The sequence below is a fragment of the Nicotiana tabacum genome, chromosome 18 (genome assembly GCF_000715075.1).
Source record: "Nicotiana tabacum cultivar K326 chromosome 18, ASM71507v2, whole genome shotgun sequence".
In the NCBI taxonomy this organism is placed as follows: domain Eukaryota; kingdom Viridiplantae; phylum Streptophyta; class Magnoliopsida; order Solanales; family Solanaceae; genus Nicotiana; species Nicotiana tabacum.
This window is the reverse complement of record NC_134097.1, coordinates 66,058,460-66,084,169: the sequence shown is the minus strand read 5'-3', so window position 1 is coordinate 66,084,169 and position 25,710 is coordinate 66,058,460. Positions and strand designations below refer to the sequence as shown.

General features: G+C 43.0%; 1 long non-coding RNA gene across 7 annotated transcripts; it reads left to right on the top strand.

Annotated features, from left to right (window-relative positions):
• The first annotated feature begins 2,389 nt into the window (after window positions 1–2,389).
• LOC107773268 (uncharacterized) lies at window positions 2,390–23,791 on the top strand. Of its 7 annotated transcripts, none has more exons than XR_012702085.1 (6): window positions 2,390–2,550; window positions 3,097–3,172; window positions 21,393–21,492; window positions 21,573–22,204; window positions 22,326–22,410; window positions 23,542–23,791. It is a non-coding gene; the product is annotated as an uncharacterized LOC107773268 (long non-coding RNA). The 7 variants fall into 7 exon arrangements; XR_012702083.1 differs by having other exon boundaries at window positions 2,390–2,755; XR_012702088.1 differs by lacking the exon at window positions 2,390–2,550 and having other exon boundaries at window positions 2,765–3,172; window positions 21,573–21,669; window positions 21,973–22,204.
• Window positions 23,792–25,710: the final 1,919 nt, after the last annotated feature.

Here is a 25,710-nt window from a genome sequence, read left to right as displayed (position 1 = left end):
ACCAGAGCTCGTAAACGGTTGTGTTTAACTATTTCGAGTAATTTTATAGTGGGTTTATCATTGAATCTTCAATTATTAGCTTGTAATTAAATTTTATGGGTTCTTCTTCATCTATTTCTTTGTTTTCTTTCATTATTATGAGTATCTAGACCCATTAGCTAGGATTGTGGCTCAACTCTAGTGTGAGTATTTGATGAGTCTTTTGAGTTAAGGCTTAGATGTTTATGGGTAGTTAATATTTGGACTGATTTGTGCTTTCTATATTGAATTAGATGTTACAAACACTAATTTGTGCTTATTTGACTTGGGCTCTTCTTGAGAAAGAGAGTTTGAGTCTAGAAAAATCAGTCCAACAAGGAATTAGAGTGTAATCAAGAGATTGATAGCCCCAATTAAAGGGTTAAACCTAGAGATAGTAATAACCAACTTGAGCCTAGATTGCTTGCACAATTTTGACACCCAATTGGTCTTGAGAAAGTCAATTAGGGCAAAGTCACTCAAGCTACCGAGAGATATAAAGTGAGTAAATTCGTGCATTGGCTATATTACAATCTCCAACATAACGTTTTTGCCTTAGGCTTTAGATCCCATCAAGTATTCACATAGGAGAAAGTCACGTCCCTAGTGCCTCTTTAACTAATTAGAAAACCCTACAAGCAATCATTCTTAGTTTAATTTAGCTTATCAATAACACAAATATTAGAAGTAATATCCAACTAAAAAATGATTGGAAGAGTAATTAAGAACATACGCATCTCTAGTTTAGATAGGAATCCAATTCCCACTTCTAGCTCCCTGTGGATTCGATCCCAACCATCTCGGGTAAAAACTACTTCGACTACTCTCGCCACTCCGTAGTGGTGTAGGGTTGACCCCGATCACTTTTTGGCGCCGTTGCCGGGGAGCTAACGGTTTTGGCTATCTATCTGTATAGTTTTATGTATTATTCTTCTTTCTTTCTGTGTTACTAATTTGTATGTATCACAACTTCAAGCACAAAATGGTAGCAAACAATTGCACCTCTTGGAAATCTTTCGTCGGGGGAGAAGGTAGATGACAATATTGATTACGAGGTTCCTATTGTAACCCAAGGACAAAGGAGAGGCCGCCAGCCAATGATAATATTCCAGACCCTCTCCCGCCACCTCAAAGGATGGCTCATCGAGTGCTTCCAAATCAAGCGCTTCTTGGGAGGCAACCCACGTGTCTTTCTTTTTGTTTTTTTTTTCTTTTATTTTCTTTGTAGTATAGGATTTGCTTTTGGACTAACTGGTTGTGAGATGTTGTAGGATTGTTTTGATGCAGTGCAAGACCAAGTTGGAAAATTGCACACTCTCTGAAGTTTGCACTGTGGCCGCATTGCATTTTGTGCGGCCGCAAAAGCCTTAGTGCGGGGGCAACATTTCAATGCGGTCCGCAAAGTTGATTGGTAAAAAAATGGGGTTCTCTGAAGTTTTCCACCACAGCCGCAATGTATTTTATGTGGTCCGTGGTGGACCACTACAGCCGCATTGCATTTCGTGCGGCTTGTAGTGGACGTCTCCCCAGTGCCTCTTGTTTCTGAGTACCGCAATGCCATTTTGTGCGATCCGCGGTGGGTAGGTGAAGTGGGCCCCAAGTCCTTTTTCTAGAAATAGGGCCTGAGGCCCTCAGTTCAAACTTTTCGATCCTTTGCTCTCCATAGTAAAAAAAGTACTGTTCATGCAAGCCTTAATTGCACAAATTACAATCTATTGTCAATCATCTGTGTTACATCTCACTAACTGGTAATCTTAATTTTTCCCCCTTAGTTTTTAACCTTATTATTTTCTTTTAATTAGCTAGTTTTTCTTCTTTTTCTTCCATGATCTTTAAATTGTTGCATAGATTTTGCTTAATAATATTTAAATTAGGGCTAATTAGTTCAAAACACTGATTAAACACCTAGGGGGGTCAATAATATATGATTTTAGGCTAAAATTGAGACGAATATTTGAAACCCTAAGTTGGTATTACTGTTCTTGTGTTACAACGGTCCGTGATGGTATTTTGTGTGATCCGCGGTGCTTCTCTGCGATCCGCAATACCATTTTGTGCGGACCGCAATGGTATAGCTTTAGAAAGGTTGAAAGTTAAGGACCGTGGCCGCGGTTTGTGCGGTCCGCGGTTCCTTAATGCGAACCTCAATGCCATTTTGTGCAGTCCGCGATGCCTGGCATTAGAGAGTGGGTAGTCTGACCGCCACCTCAATGCGGACCGCGGTAGCTTCTTTGGGGCTGCACTTTATTTTGTGCGGTCCGCAGTCTGCAATTCTGCTTTTTATTTTCAACTATATGCAATTTTATTCTGCACTGCTTCATTTGATATTGGGATACTAACAAGAATAGAATGCATTCTCCTTGTAGATAATGGTGAAATCACGAGGCAGAGGTGATAAACAGTCAGGAAAAGGAGAGTCCTTCCGGGTTAGGGTATGAGGCATGATTAGATTGACCCCACAAGCCCGACAAGCTATCAAGGACACCAGAAGAATCATAAGGGCCGCTGATAGAGCTGCTTCCCAGTCGGAAAGTGAGTATATGCCCTCCCAGGAGGTCCGACTCCGACTCCACGCCAGAATATGTTCCTGACTGGTCGGAGAGGACTAGATTGATAGATCCACCTCCTGGCACCCCTACTGCCCAAGCATCAATGCAAATTTCTTCTGAGTTATTTGAGGGCTCAGCTGTGGGCAGTGACAATGCCTATTCTACCTCACCTATAGCTTCACTATCCGGTGAGGATCCCGTAGAACACTACCACAAAAATTTCTTTTACCGGCTAATATTTAGTGGCAATAGACTAATTGCTGCTAATTTATTATTTTAAGCACAAAATTTACCGGCAAATTAGTAATAGCCAACGATGAATCCTCTTATACTGGAAACTGAAATGAGTGGCCAGTAAACGTTATGCCGGGAAGCCACATTTTATTAATTTTTCATCTTCCCCCCAAATTTTACCCACGTTCCCTCTTTACTTCGAAACCTAATTTCAATTTTTAGGCTCATCTTCTACATTCGCCCAAAATTTACTCTCTACCTTGCTTCATCTCCCTCCTCTCTCTCTCTCTCTCAGCTGGCAAAATTCTAGGGCTTGAAAATTACATAGATGAACAACAATTATCTTCTTCACTCCATTAAGACATTTTCAGGTCAGCAACCGATTTCTTTATATATGGACAATACTTAAATTTTATTTGGCGTTAATATTTAAATAAAGATTTTGATGAATTTGGATATTCCTTTCTTGATTTCTCAATTGGATAAAAAATCTACTTAGCATCACTTTGTTCCTAGAATCTCAATGTCTGATTTGTAGATGTGTATTTTTGTTTGTTGTCTCCAAATACAATTTTTTGTGGTGAAACCAATTAAATCAGGTCACGAGTATGTCATTTGTGAACTTATTCAATATAATATCTGTGATATTATTATTCTTTTGAAAGTTATTATTTAGTGTTACTAAATTATAAATTGCTAGTTATGAAGTTGAATAACGAACCATTAACATGAAAATGTTTGATTGTTAAGAATAACAAGATTCGTTTTTAGAATTCAGAACCCTTGGCGCTAGATTCTTGACCTCCTTTATTGTTGAAAGCAACTGTGAGGCTCTGAAAGTTTAAGAAAGAAAAATTAGAAATATAATTATAAAGTTGTAGTTGTGTTAGTTCTTGATTTTGTTCGTTGTTTTATATGGTCATTCTAGTTGTCTCCATTTGCTTACTTTCTCCAAGAGATTCTTCTTTATAATCCCTACAATTTTCATGTTGACTTATTAGTATTAAGAACAATCTCGAAAAAATTATCTCCTCTCTGGATAAGGTGTGTTGTAAGATATAAAATAGACTTGAACCAACAAATAGTAGTATAAAGTATGGATATCTCACTCCAATATGGCAGAGAGTGCTCTTCTTATTTCTTTAAGGATGTTCTTATTAGTTCGTATTTATTTATTTAAGACTACAGTTCTTAAACCAATGAAATGTAGATAAAATATGAATATCTCGACGGGACTGCTGCACTACAAATTTCATACTTTATTCTGTTGTGATGAAAATGGTAGAGATAACTGAATGATATATCTTTTGAACATTTTTCTTGATTGCAAATACTTTAACTTGTGGGTATTCTGTTGTATGGTTGTTTGGAAAGGATTTATTCCAACATTGTCGTCTGATTCAATATCTTGTATTACTTCATGGTTACTGTTACGCGGCGCCTTCCTGAGATTCCTTGGAAGGGTGACGTAAGGCTAAGCAACTGATGTCAGTGCAGTTACTGTCCACCAACTGAAGTCCCCTCCGTACGCTAGACTAGATTGTCAGTGCCGTACGGAAAAACCAATGTCAAGAGCAATTGAGAGAACAGAAATGAGGATTGAGAATAAAAGAAAGCTTGATTGCATTATTGAAAGCTATTACAGAGAGGCAATGCAGTGTCGAGGGGGAGAGACACCAGTACAGAGAATTGTTTGCTTGCTAGAAAGTTTGATTGTTTGATCCCCCCTAATAATACTTAAAAAAAATAAACCAAAGCTACAAGACTAGACTTGATTAAGCTAGAGAAACATAGTGGAAGTACATGGAATAAAATTACTTTATATTTACAATGAAAAAGACTTAGTTTTCTATAAGGCAGAAACAGGTCCGTTGTCAGCAGCATAAACTTTGGCATCAGGGTCTGCGCACGCGGCGCTGTTGGCATCCGCTTGCGGTTGGGCGCTGGCGAGGGATATCGGTGGGGAGACAGAGGCACATGCGTGCTTGTCACTTGGCGTGGCCAAGACCATGGGGCCGTCCGTGGCGCTAGGCATTGGGCGGCTTGCTAGGACGCCACGGGGCGCGCCCAAGGGGTCATGGGGCACGGCTGGAAAGCCGCCCATGACATTCTCCTCCACCTAAGTTGGCGACGTCCTCGGTGCCTTACTTGCAAGATAATCTTCAATTAGTCTCTTGTAGGCTTTGAGGTTTGTTCCCCTCTCCCAAGTGTTCTCCTCTGTATCACAGCCCTGCCATTTCCCTAAGAACTCTTGGTGATCTTTCCTTAAGGCATGAATCACTCTATCATCAAGGATAGTTTCAACACGCTTTTTCCTGGTTTAATTGGGCCCTCAAATACTTGCTATTGTGAGCTGGCTCCGTGAAGGATCCTCTGTGTCTTCCCGAAAAGGTTTCAGGAGGCTGACATGGATGACAAGATGAATTTTCCACCAAGCTGGGGTATCCACCCGGTATGCAACTCTCCCAATGCGCCTTTCAATGGACAAGGGTCCAATGTATTTTTGCAATAGGCGAGGGTCATGGACCCCCTCAAATAAGTAACGCTTTGGAATTTTGACCATCACTTTGTCTCTTGCTTGGTATTCAACAAAGCGACGATTCTGATCAGCATGCCTCTTCATCCGCTTTTGAACCTTGACAAGATAGCTCCGCACTATCTCCAAATTTTGCTTCCACTCTTTTGAGAAGCTAGCAGCTCGAGGAGATTTAGACATATTTGGTGCATTGACTGTGTGTGGGAGTAGCGGTTGCTGTCCGGTAACAATTTCAAAAGCACTTTTGTTTGTACTAGAGCTCTTTTGTGAATTGAAACACAGTTGAGCATCATCCAGAAGCTTCACCCAATTCTTCTGCGATCCGGTTACAAAGTGACAGAGATATTCCTCCAACATACCATTGAATCGCTCCGTCTGGCCATCAGATTGCGGATGAAAACTTGAGCTATGACTCAGCTTTGACCCAAGGCACTTAAAGAGTTAGGTCCAAAAGTTATTAGTGAAGCGTGAGTCGCGATCACTAACAATGTCTTTGGGCAGGCCCCAATATTTGACGACATGAGAGAAGAAGAGTCGAGCTGTATCTTCTGCTGATATATATTGTGGGACAGCAATAAAGGTAGCATACTTGGAAAACCGATCTACCACAACCAACATAGTTGTTAGATCTCCGACCTTGGGCAATCCAGTGATGAAATCCAAGGAAACGCTTTCCCAAGGTCTCTTTGGGACAGCTAGTGGTTCCAAGAGTCCCGCTTGTGTTAAGCGGTCCGACTTGTCTTTCTGGCATACTAGACAAGTCTTCATATACTGAGCAACGTCATCAGCCATTTGAGGCCAATAATATGCACGGCGAAGTAATGCCATGGTACGCTCCTCACCAAGATGGCCGACCCACAGAGTATCATAACATTCAGCCAGAAGAGTCCTTCACAGATCTCCTCCTTTAGGAACATAAAGTTGGTTCCCTTTCACTTTCAGAAAACCATCTTCCATGTAGAAGTGGCGAGTCTTGCCCTGTCCTACCAAATCAACTAAATACTGTGCAACAGGATCCTTGATGAGTAAATCCTGTATTTGGTCCTTGATGGAGGTGGCTACTTCGCTATCCCTTAGGGTGGCGAGTAAGCACACCAATGCTAGATCAGCTCTCCGACTGAGCGCATCAGCAACATGATTAGTTTTCCCACTTCGGTACTCCAGGTTGAAGTGAAATTCAGCTAGGAGTTCCTGCCACCTGGCCTGTCGACCATTCAACTTCGGCTGGGTCATGAAATGGCTAACAGCTGTGTTGTCTGTCTCGACCACGAATGGGGTCCCCAGTAGATAGTGCCTCCAGAGGCGCAAGCAGTAGACGACAACCAATAATTCTTTCTCATGGGTGGCATAGCGCCGCTCTGCATCTTTCAGCTTCTGACTCTCGTACACTATAGGATGCCCTTCTTGTAGCAAGACTCCACCGATGGCATAGTCAGATGCATCTGTTTGTACTTAAAATGGCTTGGCCAGATCAGGAAGGGCCAAGACAGGGCTACTAGACATAGCCACTTTCAATGCGTTGAAGGTCTCCGCTCGCTTGGGTCCCCATTCCCAAGGTGTGACCTTCTTGAGGAGTTCTGTCAATAGTACTGCAATGAGGGAGTAGTTTTTCACAAATCGCCGATAAAAATTGCATAGACCAAGGAACGCCTTCAAGGCGTGGATATCCTTAGGCGGCGGCCAATCTATGATTGCCTGAATCTTCTGATGGTCCATCTTGATCCGCCCTTCCTCGATGACATGTCCGAGGAAGTCAATTTGCTTTTGAGAAAAGGAGCACTTAGATAGCTTCGCATATAGTTCATGCTCCCGCAATCGAGCTAGGACCTTCCGCAAGTGCATCAAGTGTTCCTCCAATGTTTGGCTATATACCACAATGTCATCCAAGTAAACCACCACGAATTCATCAATGTACTCTCGGAAGACTTGGTTCATCAAAGTGCAAAACGTAGCTGGGGAGTTAGTCAAGCCAAATGGCATAACCAGGAAATCATATGACCCATATCTTGTCACACAGGTCGTCTTGTGCTCATCACCCTCTGCAATCCGAACTTGCCAATAACCTATCTTCAGGTCTATTTTGGTGAACACCGTTGCACCACCCAGTCTATCGAACAAGTCTGCCATTAGCAGAATAGGGTACTTGTTCTTCACAGTAATTTTGTTTAGAGCTCGATAGTCCACACAGAGTCGTAGGCTACCATCATGTTTCTTTTGGAATACCACAGAGGACCCGTATGGGGATTTGGATGGCACGATGATCCCTGTGTCTAGCATTTCCGTCAATTGTCTCCGAAGCTCGGTGAGTTTAGGTTGTGACATTTTGTAAGGCGCCCGAGTGGGTGGCTTTGCGCCCGACACCAGCTCAATTTCATGGTCCTCAGTGGGCCTAGGCGGTAGTCGCTTCGGCATGTCTTGTGGCATGACATCTTCAAACTCTAGTAGTAGCTCCTTCACGAGCTCAGGAATGGGACCCGAGGAGCGTTCTACATCTTCAATGCAGAGGGTTGCCAGGAACGTGGGTTCATGTCTTTTGACCCCCTTCTTCAACTGCAAGGCCGAGATGGTTTCAACGACCATCTTCATGGGCATGCACATGATAATGCAGGTCTTGGTCCCGTTTGCTCCCATCATCAGTAACATGTAAGCATACGGTACAGGCATGGTGTTGGTTTGCCTCAGGAATTCCAATCCAACTATCAACTCGAAGTCATCTATGATCACCACGCACAGGTTGAATTTTCCTTTGTAAGGGCCAAGCTTCACTGGTACTTCTTTGGCTATCCCACCCACTGGCTGAGGAGGTGAGTTGATAGCCTTGACACTACCTATGCCCTTTCCTACAACTAGACCAAGGCACTCCACCTGAGTCGAGGCTAAGTAGTTGTGGGTAGCACCCGTGTCTATCATCGCCCGAATGGGCTTTCCATTTACCTTTATCTCAACGAACATTAAGGTCCTCTCTTGTTTAGGAGGATTCTTCTCATCCGCCTTCTTTTTCCCTTTCTTGGTGCTTGGGCAGGGGTCCTTCTTCTTACGGATGCCAACACTGGTTCCCGCTAAGGCCTCAAAAATGGAGCTAACAATTGCATTGAAGGCACCTACTGGCTCGGTCTGGTCTACATCATTTGTGTCATCATCTGTCCCATCATCAAAGGCTTGATAGGCGTTTATCTGTGCATATGGACACTCATTATTCCAATGTGGTCCGCCGCAATGACGGCATCCCGAAGGAGGCTTTCTCCCCCGGTCATTGTTGTTTGACGCAACACTATTGCAACCTGAGGATGGAGCCTTAGATTTGGTTGCACTCCGATCTCCCCCACTTCTGCTAGAGCCACCATTGCTAGGTTGTCCCCCTTTGACTCCCGCTCGGATAGCTGGCTGAGGCCGATCCTTCCAAGCATCCACTTGATAGTCCCAAGGCATTCAGCTGGTTGGATTGCCTTGGGCAGGGTATCTACCCTTTGTCTTTGCAGTTCCATGCGGGCATAAGGTTTCAACCTTTCTAGGAAAGTGAAGAGCTTGTCTTTGTCCCCCATGTCATGTATGTTTAGCTTGAGCGCAGAGAATTCCCGCACGTAGTCCCGCACTGACTTGGTATGGCGGAGCTCCCGTAGCTTCCTCCTTGCATTGTATTCCACATTTTCGGGGAAGAACTGTAGGCGTATGGTTGCCTTCAATTCTGCCCATGTCTCGAGGGCATCTTCACCGGCCTTGATGGCTTCGTACTTCACCCGCTACTAGAGTTTAGCATCACCCTCAAGATACATGGCAGCAGTTGCTACCTTCTTAGCTTCTTCTAGGCCTCCAACAACATCAAAGTACTGTTCGATGTCAAAGATGAAGTTTTCCACTTCCTTGGCATTCCTAGCTCCACTGTATGGCTTTGGCTCAAGTATTTTTAGTTTTTGTGTCGCGGAAGCGGGGTTCGCAGCGCCCCCGATTTGGTTTCCACCGCCTCGAAGCAGGCCCTGTAAAGCAGCATTGACAACATTGAGTTTGTCTATCAAGTCGTCAATAGTTTTTTGCATGGAAGTCAGCCTGTCTGCCTCTTGTGCCCTGTAAGCTAAATCCTCGGCACGCTCCTGTTGGAGTCCCTCGAATTTGCCAAATATTTCGGCTGCCTCTATGGCTGCCGTTTTCCGATCTCCCTCAGAGTCGCGACTGATGTTTTCTATGTCAACTTCGGCCTGGAGCACCCTACGGTCCAGGTCGTCCAACTTTTGCCCTAGGCTGGTTCTTAGTTCAGGCACCGTATCCACAATGGGCCGTAATCCGTCAACCGTCTGTTCAAGGGCCGCAATGCGGTCCCTATGATTCACCATAGTCAGAAATGGTGGTAGTGGAAATGCGTTCCCTCATCCGATGTTGAGCCTAGGCTCTAATACCATCTGTTACGCGGTGCCTTCCTGAGATTTCTTGGAAGGGCGACGTAAGGCTAAACAACTGATGTAAGTGCAGTTACTGTCCGCCAACTGAAGTCCCCTCCGTACGCTAGACTAGATTGTCAGTGCCGTACGGGAAAACCAATGTCAAGAGCAATTGAGAGAACATGAATGAGGATTGAGAATGAAAGAAAGCTTGATTGCATTAATGAAAGCTATTACAGAAAGACAACGCAATGTCGAGGGGGAGAGACACCAGTACAGAGAATTGTTTGCTTGCTAGAAAGTTTGATTGCTTGATCCCCCTAATAATACTTAAACAAAATAAACCAAAGCTACAAGACTAGACTTGATTAAGCTAGAGAAATATAATGGAAGTACATGGAATAAAACTACTCTATATTTACAATGAAAAAGACTTAGTTTTCTACAAGGCAGAAACAAGTTCGTTGTCAGGAGCATAATCTTTGGCATCGGGGTCTGCGCGCTCGGCGTTGTCAGCGCACGCGGCGCTGTTGGCATCCGCCTGCGGTTGGGTGCTGGCGAGGGATATCGGTGGGGCGACAGAGGCACATGCATGCTTGTCACTTGGCGCGGCCAAGACCACGGGGCCTTCCATGACGCTAGGCATTAGGAGGCTTGCTAGGACGCCATGGGGCGCGCCCAAGGGGTCATGGGGCACGGATGGAAAGCCTCCCATGACATTACATATGAATGGGAGTCTTGGCGTAATTGGTAAAGTTGTTGTCATGTGACCAGGTGTCACGACCCCAAATACCGGTCGTAATGGCGCCTATCACATTTCTCTAGGAAAGCCGGACCAATTATAAACCACAACCTATTTTCATTTTAAATAAGTCATTTGCTAATACGGTTTAATTACCAATTATCATAATATGTGTTTAAAACAACAAGATAGATATGCGGAAGTCAACAAGACATAGAAACTACACAGCCCACACTGATCTTGTGTCACAAGTCTAGAGCCTCTAACACAAGTCTGAACAACCTACTACATATATAGTCTAGGAATGCGGAAAAGTAATAAGATAGAAGGGAGAAATCAGGGCTGCGGACGCTATGCAGCTACCTCAAAATCCCCGGCAAATGCTGAATGACTGGAAAAGCTCTCACTCGGCCTTTGGGGCACTTGGACCTGCACGTGAGGTGCGGGGAGTAATGTGAGTACTCCGACCCAGTGAGTAATAAAGATAAATAATGATAGAAAGTAAGAAAACACGTATACACAAGGTATTCTATAATGAAGCAATTAAATAGGTAATTTGTAAGCAGTAAACCAATGAAAAGTAAAATAAATTACTTCTACAACAAATAAACAGGTAATTGATAGACAGTTAAGATAAAGTAAACACATAGAAGTTCGCCCCTCGGGCACAGTATCAATAATTTTCTCCCCTCGGGCTCAATCTCACATCACAATGGGTACCCGCGCTCAATGGGGGTGTGCAGACTCTGGGAGGGGCTCCTTACGACCCAACCGCAATATCAAGCCATCTCGTGACATCAAATCTAGGCCCTCGGCCTCATATCAATCAAGCCACATCGTGGCATATATATGTATCTCAGACCCTCGGCCTCATATCAGTATCAATGTTCCTCACAGTATAGGCCCTCGGCCTTACTTAGTCCAAAAATCATCACAAGCCCCTCGGGCTATAGTAAAATAGTGTTTTTAGCCCAAACATCATTTAAAATATCATTTAAGTCTTGAAATCTGAGAAAGAATGGCTGGATAGTAAAAACAGTGGGAAATATCATGACTGAGTTCAAGTAACAAGTCAAAACAACGAGGAAATATCACTAAATAGCCCCGAAGGGTTAAAATAGTTGGCACTAGGCCCAAATATGACATTCAACCCAAATAAGGATGACATCACACAGTTTACAATTAAATACGCGGTCAAATCATTAATCGGGACAGGCCAAGTCACAATCCCCAATAGTATACGACCCCACGCTCATCATTAAGCATGTGTCTCATCTCAATATAGCACTACGATGTGCAAATCCAAGGTTTCAAACACTCAGGACATCATTTACAATCACTACTCACCTCGAATCGGCTAACTCTCTAGCTTGCGACGCCTTTGCCCCTCGAATTGGCCTCCACGCGCGTCGAATCTAACCAAAATCAAAGCGAATACGTCATAATATGCTAAGAGAATGAAGCCCAAGCAAAAACAATCGAAAAATACCAAAAATTCCAAAATTAGCAAAACTCGAGCCTCGGGCCCACTTCTCGATTTAAGCCCTCTTAAACTCAAGCCCTAAACATCCTTTTTTAGTCCTTTAATTCCTTAAATTTCAGTCTTAATCCATGAAATATTACCATAGAAGTGTGTTTTAGGCCCAAAATCCTTACCTTATCAAAATTATCTTGAAATCTCCCTTCTATGGTTAAACCCTTCAAAAATCACGAAGAAAGAATATATATACATTCTACCCAGGGGTTTTCGCATCTGCGACCCCTCTATCGCTTCTGCGGTACCGCATTTGCGGTCACAAGTTTGCTTTTGCGGAACTCACTTAACCAGCCCAAATCTGCTCCTGCGATCGCCCTCCCAAAACTCTGCTTCTGCGGTTCCTGACCCTCAACCCAAATCTCGCATCTGCGGCTTCACAGATGCGGCCACCTTGACCGCTTCTGCGGAAACTACTCGCCAGACCAACTTTCGCATCTACGACCTCCTCCCTCGCATGTGCGGCACCGCACCTACGGTCCCCAAGCCGCAGGTGCGAAAACACCAGAAGCAGCAATTTTCTGAAATCTCTTAAGTCACAATTCTTTCCGTTAACCATCTGAAATCACCTCGAGGCCCCCGGGACTCAACCAAAAGCACAAACATGACCCAATACCTTATTCAAACTTGTTCCAATCATCAAAACACCTCAAACAACATCAAATTACCCAAAACTCATCGAATTCAAGCCTAAGTTTCTAAAATCTTCTGAAACACGCTTTTGATCAAAAATCCAACCAAACCACGTCCGAATGACCTGAAATTTTGCATACACATCCCAAATGACACAACAAAGCTACTGAAACTCTCGGAATTCCATTCCGACCCTTATATCAAAATCTCACCTATCAACCGAAAATCGCTAAAATATCAACTTTGTCAATTTAAGCCCAAATTCTACTCCGGACCTCCAAAACCCATTCCGATCACGCTCCTAAGTAATAAATCACCTCCCGAAGCTAACCGAACCATCAGAACTCGCATTCGAGCCCTCTAGCACAGAAGTCAACATCCGGTTGACTTTTCCAACTCAAACCTTCTTAAAAGAGACTAAGTGTTTCATTTCTTACCAAATCCTCTCCGAACTCAAACTGATCAACCCGATCACATAAAACACGGATAACAAAGCATAAAGAAGTAGAAATGGAGGAAATGGAGCGGTAACTCATGAGACGACTGGTCGGGTCGTCACATCCTCCCCAACTTAAACATACGTTCGTCCTCGAATGAGTCAAGAAACATACCTGAAGCCTCGAATAGGTGAGGATATCTGCTCCGCATCTGCCGCTTGGTCTCCTAGGTAGCCTCCTCCATGGGCCAACCTCTCCACTGTACTTTCACTAAAGCTATATCCTTTGACCTCAACTTCCGAACCTGACGATCCAAAATAACTATTGGCTCCACATTAAAGGTCAAATCATCATCCAACTGAACCGTGCTGAAGTCCAAAACATGAGACGGATCCCCAATATACTTCCAGAGCATAGAAACATAAAATATCGGATGCACACTCGACAAACCAGGTGGCAAAGCAAGCTCATAAGCCACCTCCCCAATCCTCCGAAGCACCTCAAAAGGCCCAATGAACCGAGGACTTAATTTCCCTTTCTTCCCAAATCTCATAACACCCTTCATGGGTAAAACCTTCAATAGAACCTTCTCGCCAACCATGTAGGACACATCTCGAACTTTCCTATCAGCATAACTCTTTTGCCTCGACTGCGCTGTACGAAGCCTCTCTTAAATCACCTTCACCTTCTCTAAAGCATCCTGAACCAAATCAATTCCCCAATAGCCCAGCCTTACCGGGCTCGAACCAACCAACTGGAGATCTACACCGCCTTCCATACAAAGCATCATATGGAGCCATCTGAATACTCGACTGGTAACTGTTGTTGTAGGCAAACTCCGCAAGCGGTAGAAACTCATCCCATGATACTCCGAAATCAATGACACAAGCACACAACATGTCCTCCAATATCTGAATAGTATGCTCGGACTGCCCGTCCGTCTGAGGATGAAAAGCTATGTTCAACTCCACCTGAGTACCTAACTCTCTCTGAACGGCTCTCCAAAACTGTGAAGTAAACCGAGTACCTCTGTCTGAAATGATGGAAACCGGAACACCATGCAAACGAACAATCTCCCGGATATAAATCCCTGCCAACCACTCTGAAGAATAGGTAGTACACACAGGAATAAAGTGCACGGACTTGGTCAGCCGATCCACAATCACCCAAATAGCATCGAACTTCTTCAAAGTCCGTGGAAGTCCAACAACAAAGTCCATAGTGATCCTCTCCCACTTCCACTCAGGAATAACCATTTGCTGAAGCAAGCCACCCGGTCTCTGATGCTCATATTTCACCTGCTGACAATTAAGACACCGAGCTAAAAATCCCATAATATCTTTCTTCATTCTTCTCCACCAATAGTGCTGCCTCAAATTCTGATACATCTTTGCGGCACCCGGATGAATGGAATACCGCGAGCTATAGGCCTCATCCAGAATCAACTCCCGAAGCCCATCCACATTGGGCACGCAAATCCGGCCCTGCATCTTCAACACCCCATCATCACCGATGGTCACATCTCTAGCATCATCATGCTGAACTCTGTCTTTAAGGACAAGCAAATGCGGATCATCATACTGGCGCTCTCTGATGCGATCATATAAGGAAGACCGAGAAACCACACAAGCCAATACCCGACTAGGCTCCAAAATATCTAACCTCACGAACCGATTGGCCAAGGACTGAACATCAACTACAAGAGGTCTCTCCCAAACTGGAATATATGCCAAACTCCCCATACTCACTGCCTTTCAGCTCAAAGCATCGGCCACCACATTGGCCTTTCCCGGATGATACAATATAGTGATATCATAATCCTTAAGCAACTCCAACCATCTCCGCTGCCTCAAATTAAGATCCTTTTGCTTGAACAAATGCTGAAGACTGCGATGATCGGTGAACACCTCACAAGACACGCCATACAAGTAATGCCTCCAAATCTTCAATGCATGAACTATGGCAGCCAACTCCAAATCATGAATGGGGTAGTTCTTCTTATGGGGCTTCAACTGACGAGAATCATAAGCAATAACTCTGCCCTCCTGCATCAATACCCAACCAATCCCAAATCTCAAAGCATCACAATACACGGTATATGAACCTGAAGTTGATGGAAAAACCAATACCGGAGCTGTGGTCAAAGCGGTCTTGAGCTTCTGAAAGCTCTCCTCACACTCATCAAACCATACAAATGAAACACCTTTCTGAGTCAACTTGGTCAAGGGCGATGCGATGGATGAGAATCCCTGAACAAACCGGCGATAATAGCCTGCCAAACCAAGAAAGCTACGAATCTCTGTGGCTGAGGATAGTCTAGGCCAACTCTGAACTGCCTCTATCTTCTTCGGATAAACCTGAATACCCTCGCTGGACACCACGTGCCCCAAGAAAGCCACTGAACTAAGACAAAACTCACACTTGGAGAATTTTGCATAAAGCTTCTCCTTCTTCAATCTCTGCAACACAACCCTCAAATGCTCCGCGTGCTTCTCCTAACTACGCGAGTACACTAGAATACCATCAATGAAGACTATGACGAATGAATCGAGATAATGCTAGAACACGCTGTTCATCAAATGCATGAACGCTGCTGGGGCATTGGTTAGCTCGAAAAACATCACAAGGAACTCATAATGACCATATCTGGTCTTGAAAGCAGTTTTAACAATATCTGAATCCCTGATCTTGGAGAACACTCTCTCTCTCCCTGAAGCTGGTTAAATAAATCATCAATGCGAGGCAAAGGATATTTGTTCTTAATTGTTACCTTGTTCAATTGCCTATAATCAATGCACATTCTCATTGTGCTATCCTTCTTCTTCACAAACAGAACCGGCGCACCCCAAGGTGACACACTAGGCTGAATGAACCCCTTATCCAGGAGTTCCTGAAGCTGATCCTTCAATTCCTTCAACTCCACTAGTTCCATACGATACGGAGGAATATAAATGGGCTGCGTGCCCAGCACCAGGTCAATGCCAAAATCAACATCCTTGTCTGGCGGCATGCCTAGCAGGTCTGCAGGAAACACATCGGGAAAATCCCTCATAATTGGGACAGAATCAATACTGGGAATCTCAGTTCCGACATCCCTCACAAATGCTAGATATGAAAGGCAACCCTTCCCAACCATACTCTGGGCCTTCAAGAAAGAGATCACTCTACTAGGGACATAATCAGTCATACCACGCCACTCGATCCGCGGCACACCCGGCATAGCCAAAGTAACTGTCTTAGCATGACAGTCCAGAATAGCATGACACGAAAATAACCAATCCATGCCCAAAATGACATAAAAATCCACCATGCTTAATAGCAATAGATCCACTTGGGTCTCCAGACCCCCAATAGTCACCACACATGACCGGTACACACGGTCTACACCAACAGTATCGCCCACCGGGGTAGATACATGAATAGGTAAAACAAGAAACTCACGAGGCGTACCCAAATAATGAGCAAAGTATGATGACATATAAGAAAAGGTGGAACCGGGATCAAATAATACATAGGCATCTCTGTGGCAGACTGAAACAATACTTGTAATGACAACATCTGAAGCAATGGCGTCGGGTCTACCTGGGAGTGCATAGAAACGGGCCTGACCGCTCCCTGATCGACCTCCACCTCTGGGGTGACCCCTGACCGACTGACCTCCACCCCTAACTGGCAGAGAGGGTGGTGATGAAGAGGCTGGCACCGAAGCCGAAGACTAACCCCTCTGCTGGGACGAACTAGCAACATAACGAGGACACTACCTCCACATGTGGCCCATCTCGCCACACTCATAACAACTCCCAGGTGCTGGAGAAGGGGACTGAAGGGAACCCCTCGCACCGGAGTGACTAGCAGATGCGCTCTGAGCTGGGAGGACGCTGAGTGATGACTGGCCCTGCTGAGATCCATGATGACCATGACCTGAAGATGCCCCACGATAACCTGGGCGGGCGGACTGAGCAGGCATGAATGAACGGCCCCTACCATGCTGAAACTGGCCCCTCGAAGGAGCACTACTATAACTGCCAAATCCTTGAGGCCTCTTGGCCTTCCTCTCCTCTCGCTCCTGACGGCGAACAGTCTCAATCTCACGAGCGATATCAACCACCTCCTCAAACGTAGCACCCATCACTATCTCTCTGGTCATAAGAATACAGAGCTGATAAGTAAGACCATCAACAAACCTCCTAATCCTCTCTCGATCTGTCGGAACCATCCAGATGGCATGATGAGCCAACTCAGAAAACCTTACTCATACTGTGACACAGTCATATCCCCCTGTCGCAACAACTCAAACTGTCTATGCAGCTCCTCTTTGCGGGACTGCGGTACATACTTCTCTAGGAAGAGAATGGAGAATCACTGCCAAGTAAGGTGCGCTGCACCAATAGGCCTACGCCTCTCATACGCCTCCCACCAAGTGAAGGCAGCCCACGAGAGCTGAAAGGTGGTAAATGCCACACCGCTAGAGTCAAGAATCCCTGCTGTACGAAGCATCCACTGGCACTTTTCCAAGAAACCCTGAGCATCTTCGCCCTCTACTCCACTGAAAGTCGGAGCCTGGATTCTACCAAACCTTTCAAGTCTACGCTACTCATCATCCGGCAAAACTGGCACAACAAACTCCTAAGCTGGTGCAACCGGCTGGGCTGGAGGTGCCCCCGACCGTCTGAAGTCCCTACACTAACTGCTCAGGTGTGCGAGTAGTAGGGGTCTGATTGCCTCCCCTGGCCTGTGAAGTAGCTGCTGCTGTAGTGGCTGAAACTGCCTGAGCCAGTCCTGTGCAAACTGATAAGATCTGTGCCAGGGCCTCTTGAAGACCCGGAATCACGATGGGCACAGCTGGTGCATAGACTGGTGCTGCTGGAGCATCCATAGCTAGAGACTGATCCTGAGCTAAGGCAGCTGGTGGGTCTACAAGTGCTGCCCTCGCTGCTCTACCTCTGCCACGACCATGACCGCGTCCACGGTCTCTAGTGGCCTTCGCTGGTGGCACTGGTGGTCGTCCACTCCATCCGGTAGCTCGTGTCCTCACCATCTGTGAGAGAATAGAATAATGGAAGTTTAGTACTCGGATCAACAAGTTCGCACGACATGAGTTTCAAGAATATGAAGTTTTTCCTAAAGGTTCTGCAGCCTCTCGAGGATAAATACAGACGTCTCCGTACCGATCTGCGAGACTCTACTAAACCGGCTCATGACTCGCGAGACCTATGTAACCTAAGCTCTGATACCAACTTGTCACGACCCTAAACACCGGTCGTGATGGCGCCTATCAAATTACTAGGCAAGCCGGACCAATTATAAACCACAACCAATTTTCATTTTGAATAAGTCATTTGCTAACACAATTTAATTACCAATTATCATAATAAGTGTTTAAAACCGCAAGATAGATATGCAGAAGTCAACAAGACATAGAAACGACATAGCCCACACTGATCTGGTGTTACAAGTCTAGAGCCTCTAATACAAGTCTAAACAACCTACTACATAGATAGTCTAGGAATGCGGAAAAGTAATAAGATAGAAGGGAGAAATCAGGGCTGCGGACGCAATCCAGCTACCTCGAAATCCCCGGCAAATTCTGAACGACTGGAAAAGCTCTCACTCGGCCTTTGGGGCGCCTGGACCTGCACGCGAGGTGTAGGGAATAATGTGAGTATTCCGACCCAGTGAGTAATAAAGATAAATAATGACTGAAATTAAGAAAACGTATATACACAAGGTATTCTATAATGAAGCAATTAAATAGGTTATTTATAAGCAGTAAACCAATGAAAAGTAAAATAAAGTACTTCTACAACAAATAAACAGGTAATTGACAGACAGTTAAGATAAAGTAAACACATAGAAGTTCGCCCCTCGGGCATAGTATCAACAATTTCCGCCCCTCGGGCTCAATCTCACATCACAATGGGTACCCGCGCTCAATGGGGGTGTGCAGACTCCGGGAGGGCCCCCTTACGGCCCAAGCGCAATATCAAGCCATCTTGTGGCATCATATCTAGGCCCTCGGCTTCATATCAATCAAGCCACCTCATCACGTATATATGTATCTCAGGCCCTCGGCCTCATATCGGTATCAATGTTCCAAACATCATTTAAAATATCATTTAAGTCTTGAAATCTGAGAAAGAATGGCTGAATAGTAAAAACAGTGGGAAAATATCATTACTGAGTTCAAGTAACAAGTCAAAATAGTGAGGAAATATCACTAAATAGCCCTGAAGGGTTCAAATAGTTGGCACTAGGCCCAAATATGGCATTCAGCCCAAATAAGGATGACATCACACAATTTACAATCAAATACGCGGTCAAATCATCAATTGGGACGGACCAAGTCACAATCCCCAATAATATACGACCCCACGCTCATCATCAAGCGCGTGTCTCACCTCAATATAGCACTATGATGTGCAAATCTGGGGTTTCAAACCCTCAGGACATCATTTACAATCATTACTCACCTCGAACCGGCTAACTCTCTAGCTCGCGACGCCTTTGACCCTCGAATCGGCCTCCACGTGCATCGAATCTAACCAAAATCAGAGCGAATACGTCATAATATGCTAAGGGAACAAAGCCCAAGCGTAAATAATCAAAAAATACCAAAAATCCCGAAATTAGCAAAACCCGAGCCCCGAGCCCACTTCTCGAAACTCAGAAACTTTCACATCATTAGATTCCTCGTCTCCTCACGAGTTCATACATATCAAAAACATCAAAATCGGAGTTTAATTGACCCCTCAAATCCTCAATTTAAGCCCTCTTAAACTCAAGCCCTAAACCTCCATTTTTAGTCCTTTAATTCCTTAAATTTCAGTCTCAATCCATGATATATTACCATAGAAGTGTGTTTTAGGCCCAAAATCCTTATCTTATCAAAATCCTCTTGAAATTGCCCTTCAAAATTGCCCAAAAACTCTCAATCCGAAGTTAAAATGGTTAAACCCTTCAAAAATCGCGAAGAAAGAATATATATACATTCTGCCAAGGGGTTTTCGTATCTGCGACCCCTCAACCGCTTCTGCGGTACTGCATTTGCGGTCAGAAGTCTGCTTCTGTGGAACTCACTTAACCAACCCAAATACGCTCCTACGATCGCCCTTCCGCATCTGCTATTCCGCAGATGCAGCCCAAAACTCCGCTTCTGCGGTTCCTGACCCTCATCCAAAACCTCGCATCTGCGATAGAATTCCACATCTGCGTTTTCGCAGATGCAGCCACCTTGACCGCTTATGCGGAAACTGCTCACCAGACCAACTTTCGCATCTGCAGCCTCCTCCCTCACACGTGCGGCACCGCACCTGCGGTCCCCAAGCCGCATGTGCGAAAACACCAGAAGCAACAATTTTCTAAAATCTCTTAAGTCCTAATTCTTCCCGTTAACCATCCGAAATCACCCCGAGGCCGTCGGGACCTCAACCAAAAGCACAAACATGACCCAATACCTTATTCAAACTTGTTCCAATCATCAAAACACCTCAAACAACATCAAATTACCCAAAGCTCATCGAATTCAAGCCTAAGTTTCTAAAATCTTTCGAAACACGCTTTTGATCAAAACCCAACCAAACCACGTCCGAATGACCTAAAATTTTGTACGCACATCCCAAATGACACAACGAAGCTACTAAAACTCTCAGAATTCCATTACAACCGTTATATCAAAATCTCACCTATCAATCGGAAATCGCCAAAATATCAGCTTCGCCAATTCAAGCCAAATTCTACTCCGGACTTCCAAAACCCATTCCAATCATGCTCCTAAGTCATAAATCTCCTCCTGAAGCTAACCGAACCATCAAAACTCGCATCCGATCCCTCTAACACATAAGTCAACATCTAGTTGACTTTTCCAACTCAAACCTTCTTAAAAGAGACTAAGTGTCTCATTTCTTACCAAATCCTTTCCGAACTCAAATTGATTAACCCAATCACATAAAATACGGATAACGAACCATAAAGAAGCATAAATGGGGGAAACGGAGCGGTAACTCATGAACGACTGGCCGGGTCGTCACACTAGGAGGTCACAAGTTTGAGCCGTGGAAATAACCTCTTATAGAAATGTAGGGTAATATTGCGTACGATAGACCCTTATGATACGACCCTTCCCCGGACCCCGCGCATAGCGGAAGCTTAGTACACCGAGTTGTCCTTTTTTTACATATTAACATGAAAGGCTTGGATGGTATTTAAGACCAATTTATGTTTGAACATTTTGTGCATTATATGGCTATGATCTATATGTGATTGCTGGCCTAGGTGATGTTGTTGCAATTGTGGTGATTCAAGAAAGTCTAAGTTCAAGAACACTTACCTTTTTTCAGGAAAAAGAAAGTACAAGTCCAAGAAGAAAAGTGTCAAGGGTTTACTCTGCTATCCATTCCAGTTGTATGCCTTCTCACTAAAAAATTTGTCTCTCCAACAGTAAGTGAACTGAAGTCATTTGGTATAATATTGATGAAAATTAATTATCATTTTCTAATTCTAATCACATTTTTTTGCAGCTTAACAAATTTGCAAGCATGTGGTTCATGGCTCTCTTCCTTCCAATCATAGTCACTAGTTTGCTCGAGCTGCAATTAGAGTAGACTATGCAATGAGGTCTGGTGCGTATTGTGATTGAAGCTATTTTAGTAGGCACATCTTCAGAGCATATAAGCTACATCTTCATAGAAACATATGATGTTCTTTTTTGTTCTTCTGTTATAAAAATATTTACTTGGTAGAACTTCAATTTTGCGACACGTTGCTTATTTCAAATGTATTACAGTTAATAGTCTCAGCCTTATTATAACTTAAGTTTATAGACATAAAACCAGCATATTGCATAGGAAAATATTAAAACCATTTGAAATTCCTCCTCCTGTGCCTTGATCTGCCTCACTTACTCCTGCACTGCAGTAGCTTCCTCATCCTCCAGTGATGTCCCTACATTTTCCATCAGAGAATCATCGGCTTCATCACTGACAACAGTGTTCCACTTGGTTGACCATAATGATTTACTTGAGCTTGTTTAAACTAACAGTCCATCTCTAGGAGGGGAAATGAGAACCCTCCATCTACGTTATTCATTTTCTGCACCAAACTTCCTGTGGGTTTTTTCTTGTGGTAGCTGGATGCATGGGTAAACCTAAAGGTGTGTTCCCCATCTTCTGCCTTGCATAAATTATTAATTGGATCTGTTTGGGATAAAAATCTTTCTTAATAAAATTTTAACCATATAAAAATATTGTTATCTAATGTGTTAAATTTATCAGGTCTCTAACGCCAATATCGGCCATGAACGAGTATCACAAACTTCAAGAATACTTGGTGTTGCCGAAAAAACTTAACTTTCTCACGGTACTACTCATCTTTATCCTTTAGCATGCCATTATTGAGTTTTTTACTGATTGAATTTTTATCCTCCAATTTGTTTTACTATAAGAATCTGGTTCCATATACCTAAATGCTTTTGCCTTAACTACTTTTTGCTACTGGTTGTTGTTCTTATTGCTGCTGCTCCATTACTCGAATAGTTATCACTAGAATCTGGTTCTATATAGATAGGTATGGCTGCCATTCAGTTTGGTCCATTTTATAACAAAATCTACAAGTAGAAAATAGAAAATAGGCTAACAGCATGAGTGGAGAAGATTTGTGCAAGTTGTTAATATGGATATGGGTCAAACGAACAAGCTTCCCATATGGTAAATCTTATACTTCTATCCACAATATAAATATTGCTGGTAGAATAAAGTAACCAGCCAAACAGAGCTGTCATCAGCCATCTTAAGGCCTTGATTCCGAGAATGCTGTAAAGATCCGGCAAATGGCATTAGCCAAACTGGCCTAACTATTTTTTTATAACTAGTAAATACACTTATTTGCGAGCCAAGCATCAGATATTGTAGTTTGGTACACAAAATGACATGACTACCAGTAGTCTTTACAAGAACACAACCGTTTACTGAAGCAGTGGAATCGATTAATATCCCTTACAATAATCTCCCTTCCATCCAACTTTGAAATGATTTTGATTGTCGTGTGCACAGTTGGTATATACGCACACATTTGGTAAATCCATATACAATTGGTATATACGCACACATTTGGAAGTGAAAATTTAATTGTTCACTGAAAGTGCACAGTTGGTATATAAGCACACATTTGGTAAATCCATATACAATTATTAGGAAGTAGAAGGAAAGGTAAACATCATACATCTATTGGTAATTCATCTGATTGGGAGTAAATCGAGCTCTTCAGATGAGCAGAATATTTAGTACAGAAGTACAACTTCTTAAGTGAAATCCCTCCAAATCTTGCATAAAGTTTATATGCTTTTGCTATCTACATTAATGTGATTATCTTTGTTTTGCATTCCTTTTATATTTAGTGATGGCTAGTAGCAAAAGAAGATTTGCTTGCTTATGCGTACATGCACATTGCTCATGTATTTCATCTATTGACATAGCTGTTTTATAATATCAGGTCATACAGCCTGATGATCGATAATTTAGCGGGTCGAAGATTCAATATGATGAAGGGTTACAAACATTATTTCAAGACTATTATTTGTTGGGATTAGTCATATAATGATATTAGCTATTTAATTCAAACAATATAAATTTATTTTTAAGTTACAGTGATATAAATATTTTGGATTAGTACTTTCTTTTATTTGTTAAGATTTAATACGATACATTATATTTTTATTAATTAATATTAATATGTTTTGTTATTTGGATTATTTTATGAACGAATGTAGTATTATTAATGATGGGTAAACAATTGTTGTTATAGCTAGCGACCATTTAACAGGATTTATCTGTTATAAAAATGGACGATAAAAGGGTAAATTATGATATTTCTATAGAGGAGGATATTATAGCCATTATAATTGCTGTTAAAGATGAATTTTAGTGGCAATTTAATTAAATTTATTAGCCATTAAAATGGATGCCAAAAGGGAATACTAATACGTTTTTCAGAAGGGATATTATAGCCATTTTAATTGCCACAATAATTACCGCTAAAGGTATCCACTTTTATCGACAATCTTTTTAAATTTAGTGGCTATAAAAATAGACACTAAAAGATAATTGGTAGCCATTTTAGATTGGATTTAGCAGCCATCATAAATGTCGCAAATAATTGCCGTTAAAACAAATGATATTTAGCGGCAATAAATTATACCTTTTACCAGCTTTTGTAATAATCGTCGCTAAAGGCTTTGCCGACCCTGGTTTCAGTGGCTAATTATCAATGGCCGGTAAATGATATAGTGGTAATTACTGCTAATGCCCCTTTTTATTGTTGCTAAAGCCCCTTTTAGTTGTAGTGGAAGAAGAAGGATAGGGTGAGCCCCAAGTAGGAGGAGTAGAGAGAACCAGAAACCCGAAAGCATGACAGACAGGTTTATGAGTGAAGTGGCCTACCACAAGTTCAGAGAATGATGGCCCGAGAGGAAGTTGACACGTGAGCGGCAATTCATTACAAAGGACCTTTTGCCTCACAACCCCAATGTGCTGAGGCAGTTCAGAGAGAGAGCAGGCTGGGACTATTTCACAGGCCATGTTGAGGATACAAATGAGCACTTGGTGAATGAGTTTTACACGAATGTTGCCCATATCAAAAATGGTACTACAGTGACCAAGGTGCAAAATTTGAAAGTAAAGTTTGATGGAAAAACGATCAATGACTACCTGGCTTCCCGGAGGAGGATGAGGCATTGTACTTAGAAAAGGTGGCATTGGGTGAGGCTACTCGTCCTTGGTTAGCAGAGTACTTGGCAATCCCAGGTACTACCCCAGCTTGGTTGGCCGCGGGAGTAAAAATTCTGAGGAGAACCCTGAACTTCGAAGCAAAAGGGTGGGAGACATTTGTTTGTAGCAGGATATACCCCACCACTCATGACAACTCTCTTCCTATCTCCCGGGCTATATTGGTGGCATAGATCATGGCGGGGTACCCGATCAACATCGGGAATGTGATGTCCAGGGTGATTACGCAGATGGTGAATGAAGGTGATAGATCCTACCCTTTCCCGAATTTCCTGACCATGTATTTTGAGGATCAAGATGTGTAGAAGAGAATATTGATGTGAAAGTGAAACCCAATGCACCTTTCTCCTGGTACAGCACCAAGGGTCCTGACAACCCCAAGGACCCTAAAGGCAAAGCCACTGCTTCTACTGGCCAGTCTGAAGAGCCAGTAGTAGTAGTGGCCCCTACTAAGTGTGATTATCTTTGTCTTACATTCCTTTTATATTTTGTGATGGCTAGTAGAAAAAGAAGATTTGCTTGCTTATGCGTACATGCACATCGCTCATGTATATTATCTATTGACATAGCTATTTTATAATTTCAGGTCATACAGCCTGATGATCGATAATTTAGCGGGTCTAAGATTTAAATATGATGAAGAGTTACAGACATTATTTGAAGACTATTATTCGTTGGGATTAGTCATATAATGATATTAGCTATTTAATTCAAACAATATAAATTTATTTTTAAGTTACAGTGATATTAATATTTTGCATTAGTACTTTCTTTTATTTGTTAAGATTTAATGAGATACATTATGTTTTTATGAATTAATATTAATATGTTTTATTATTTGGATTATTTTATGAACGAATGTAGTATTATTAATGAT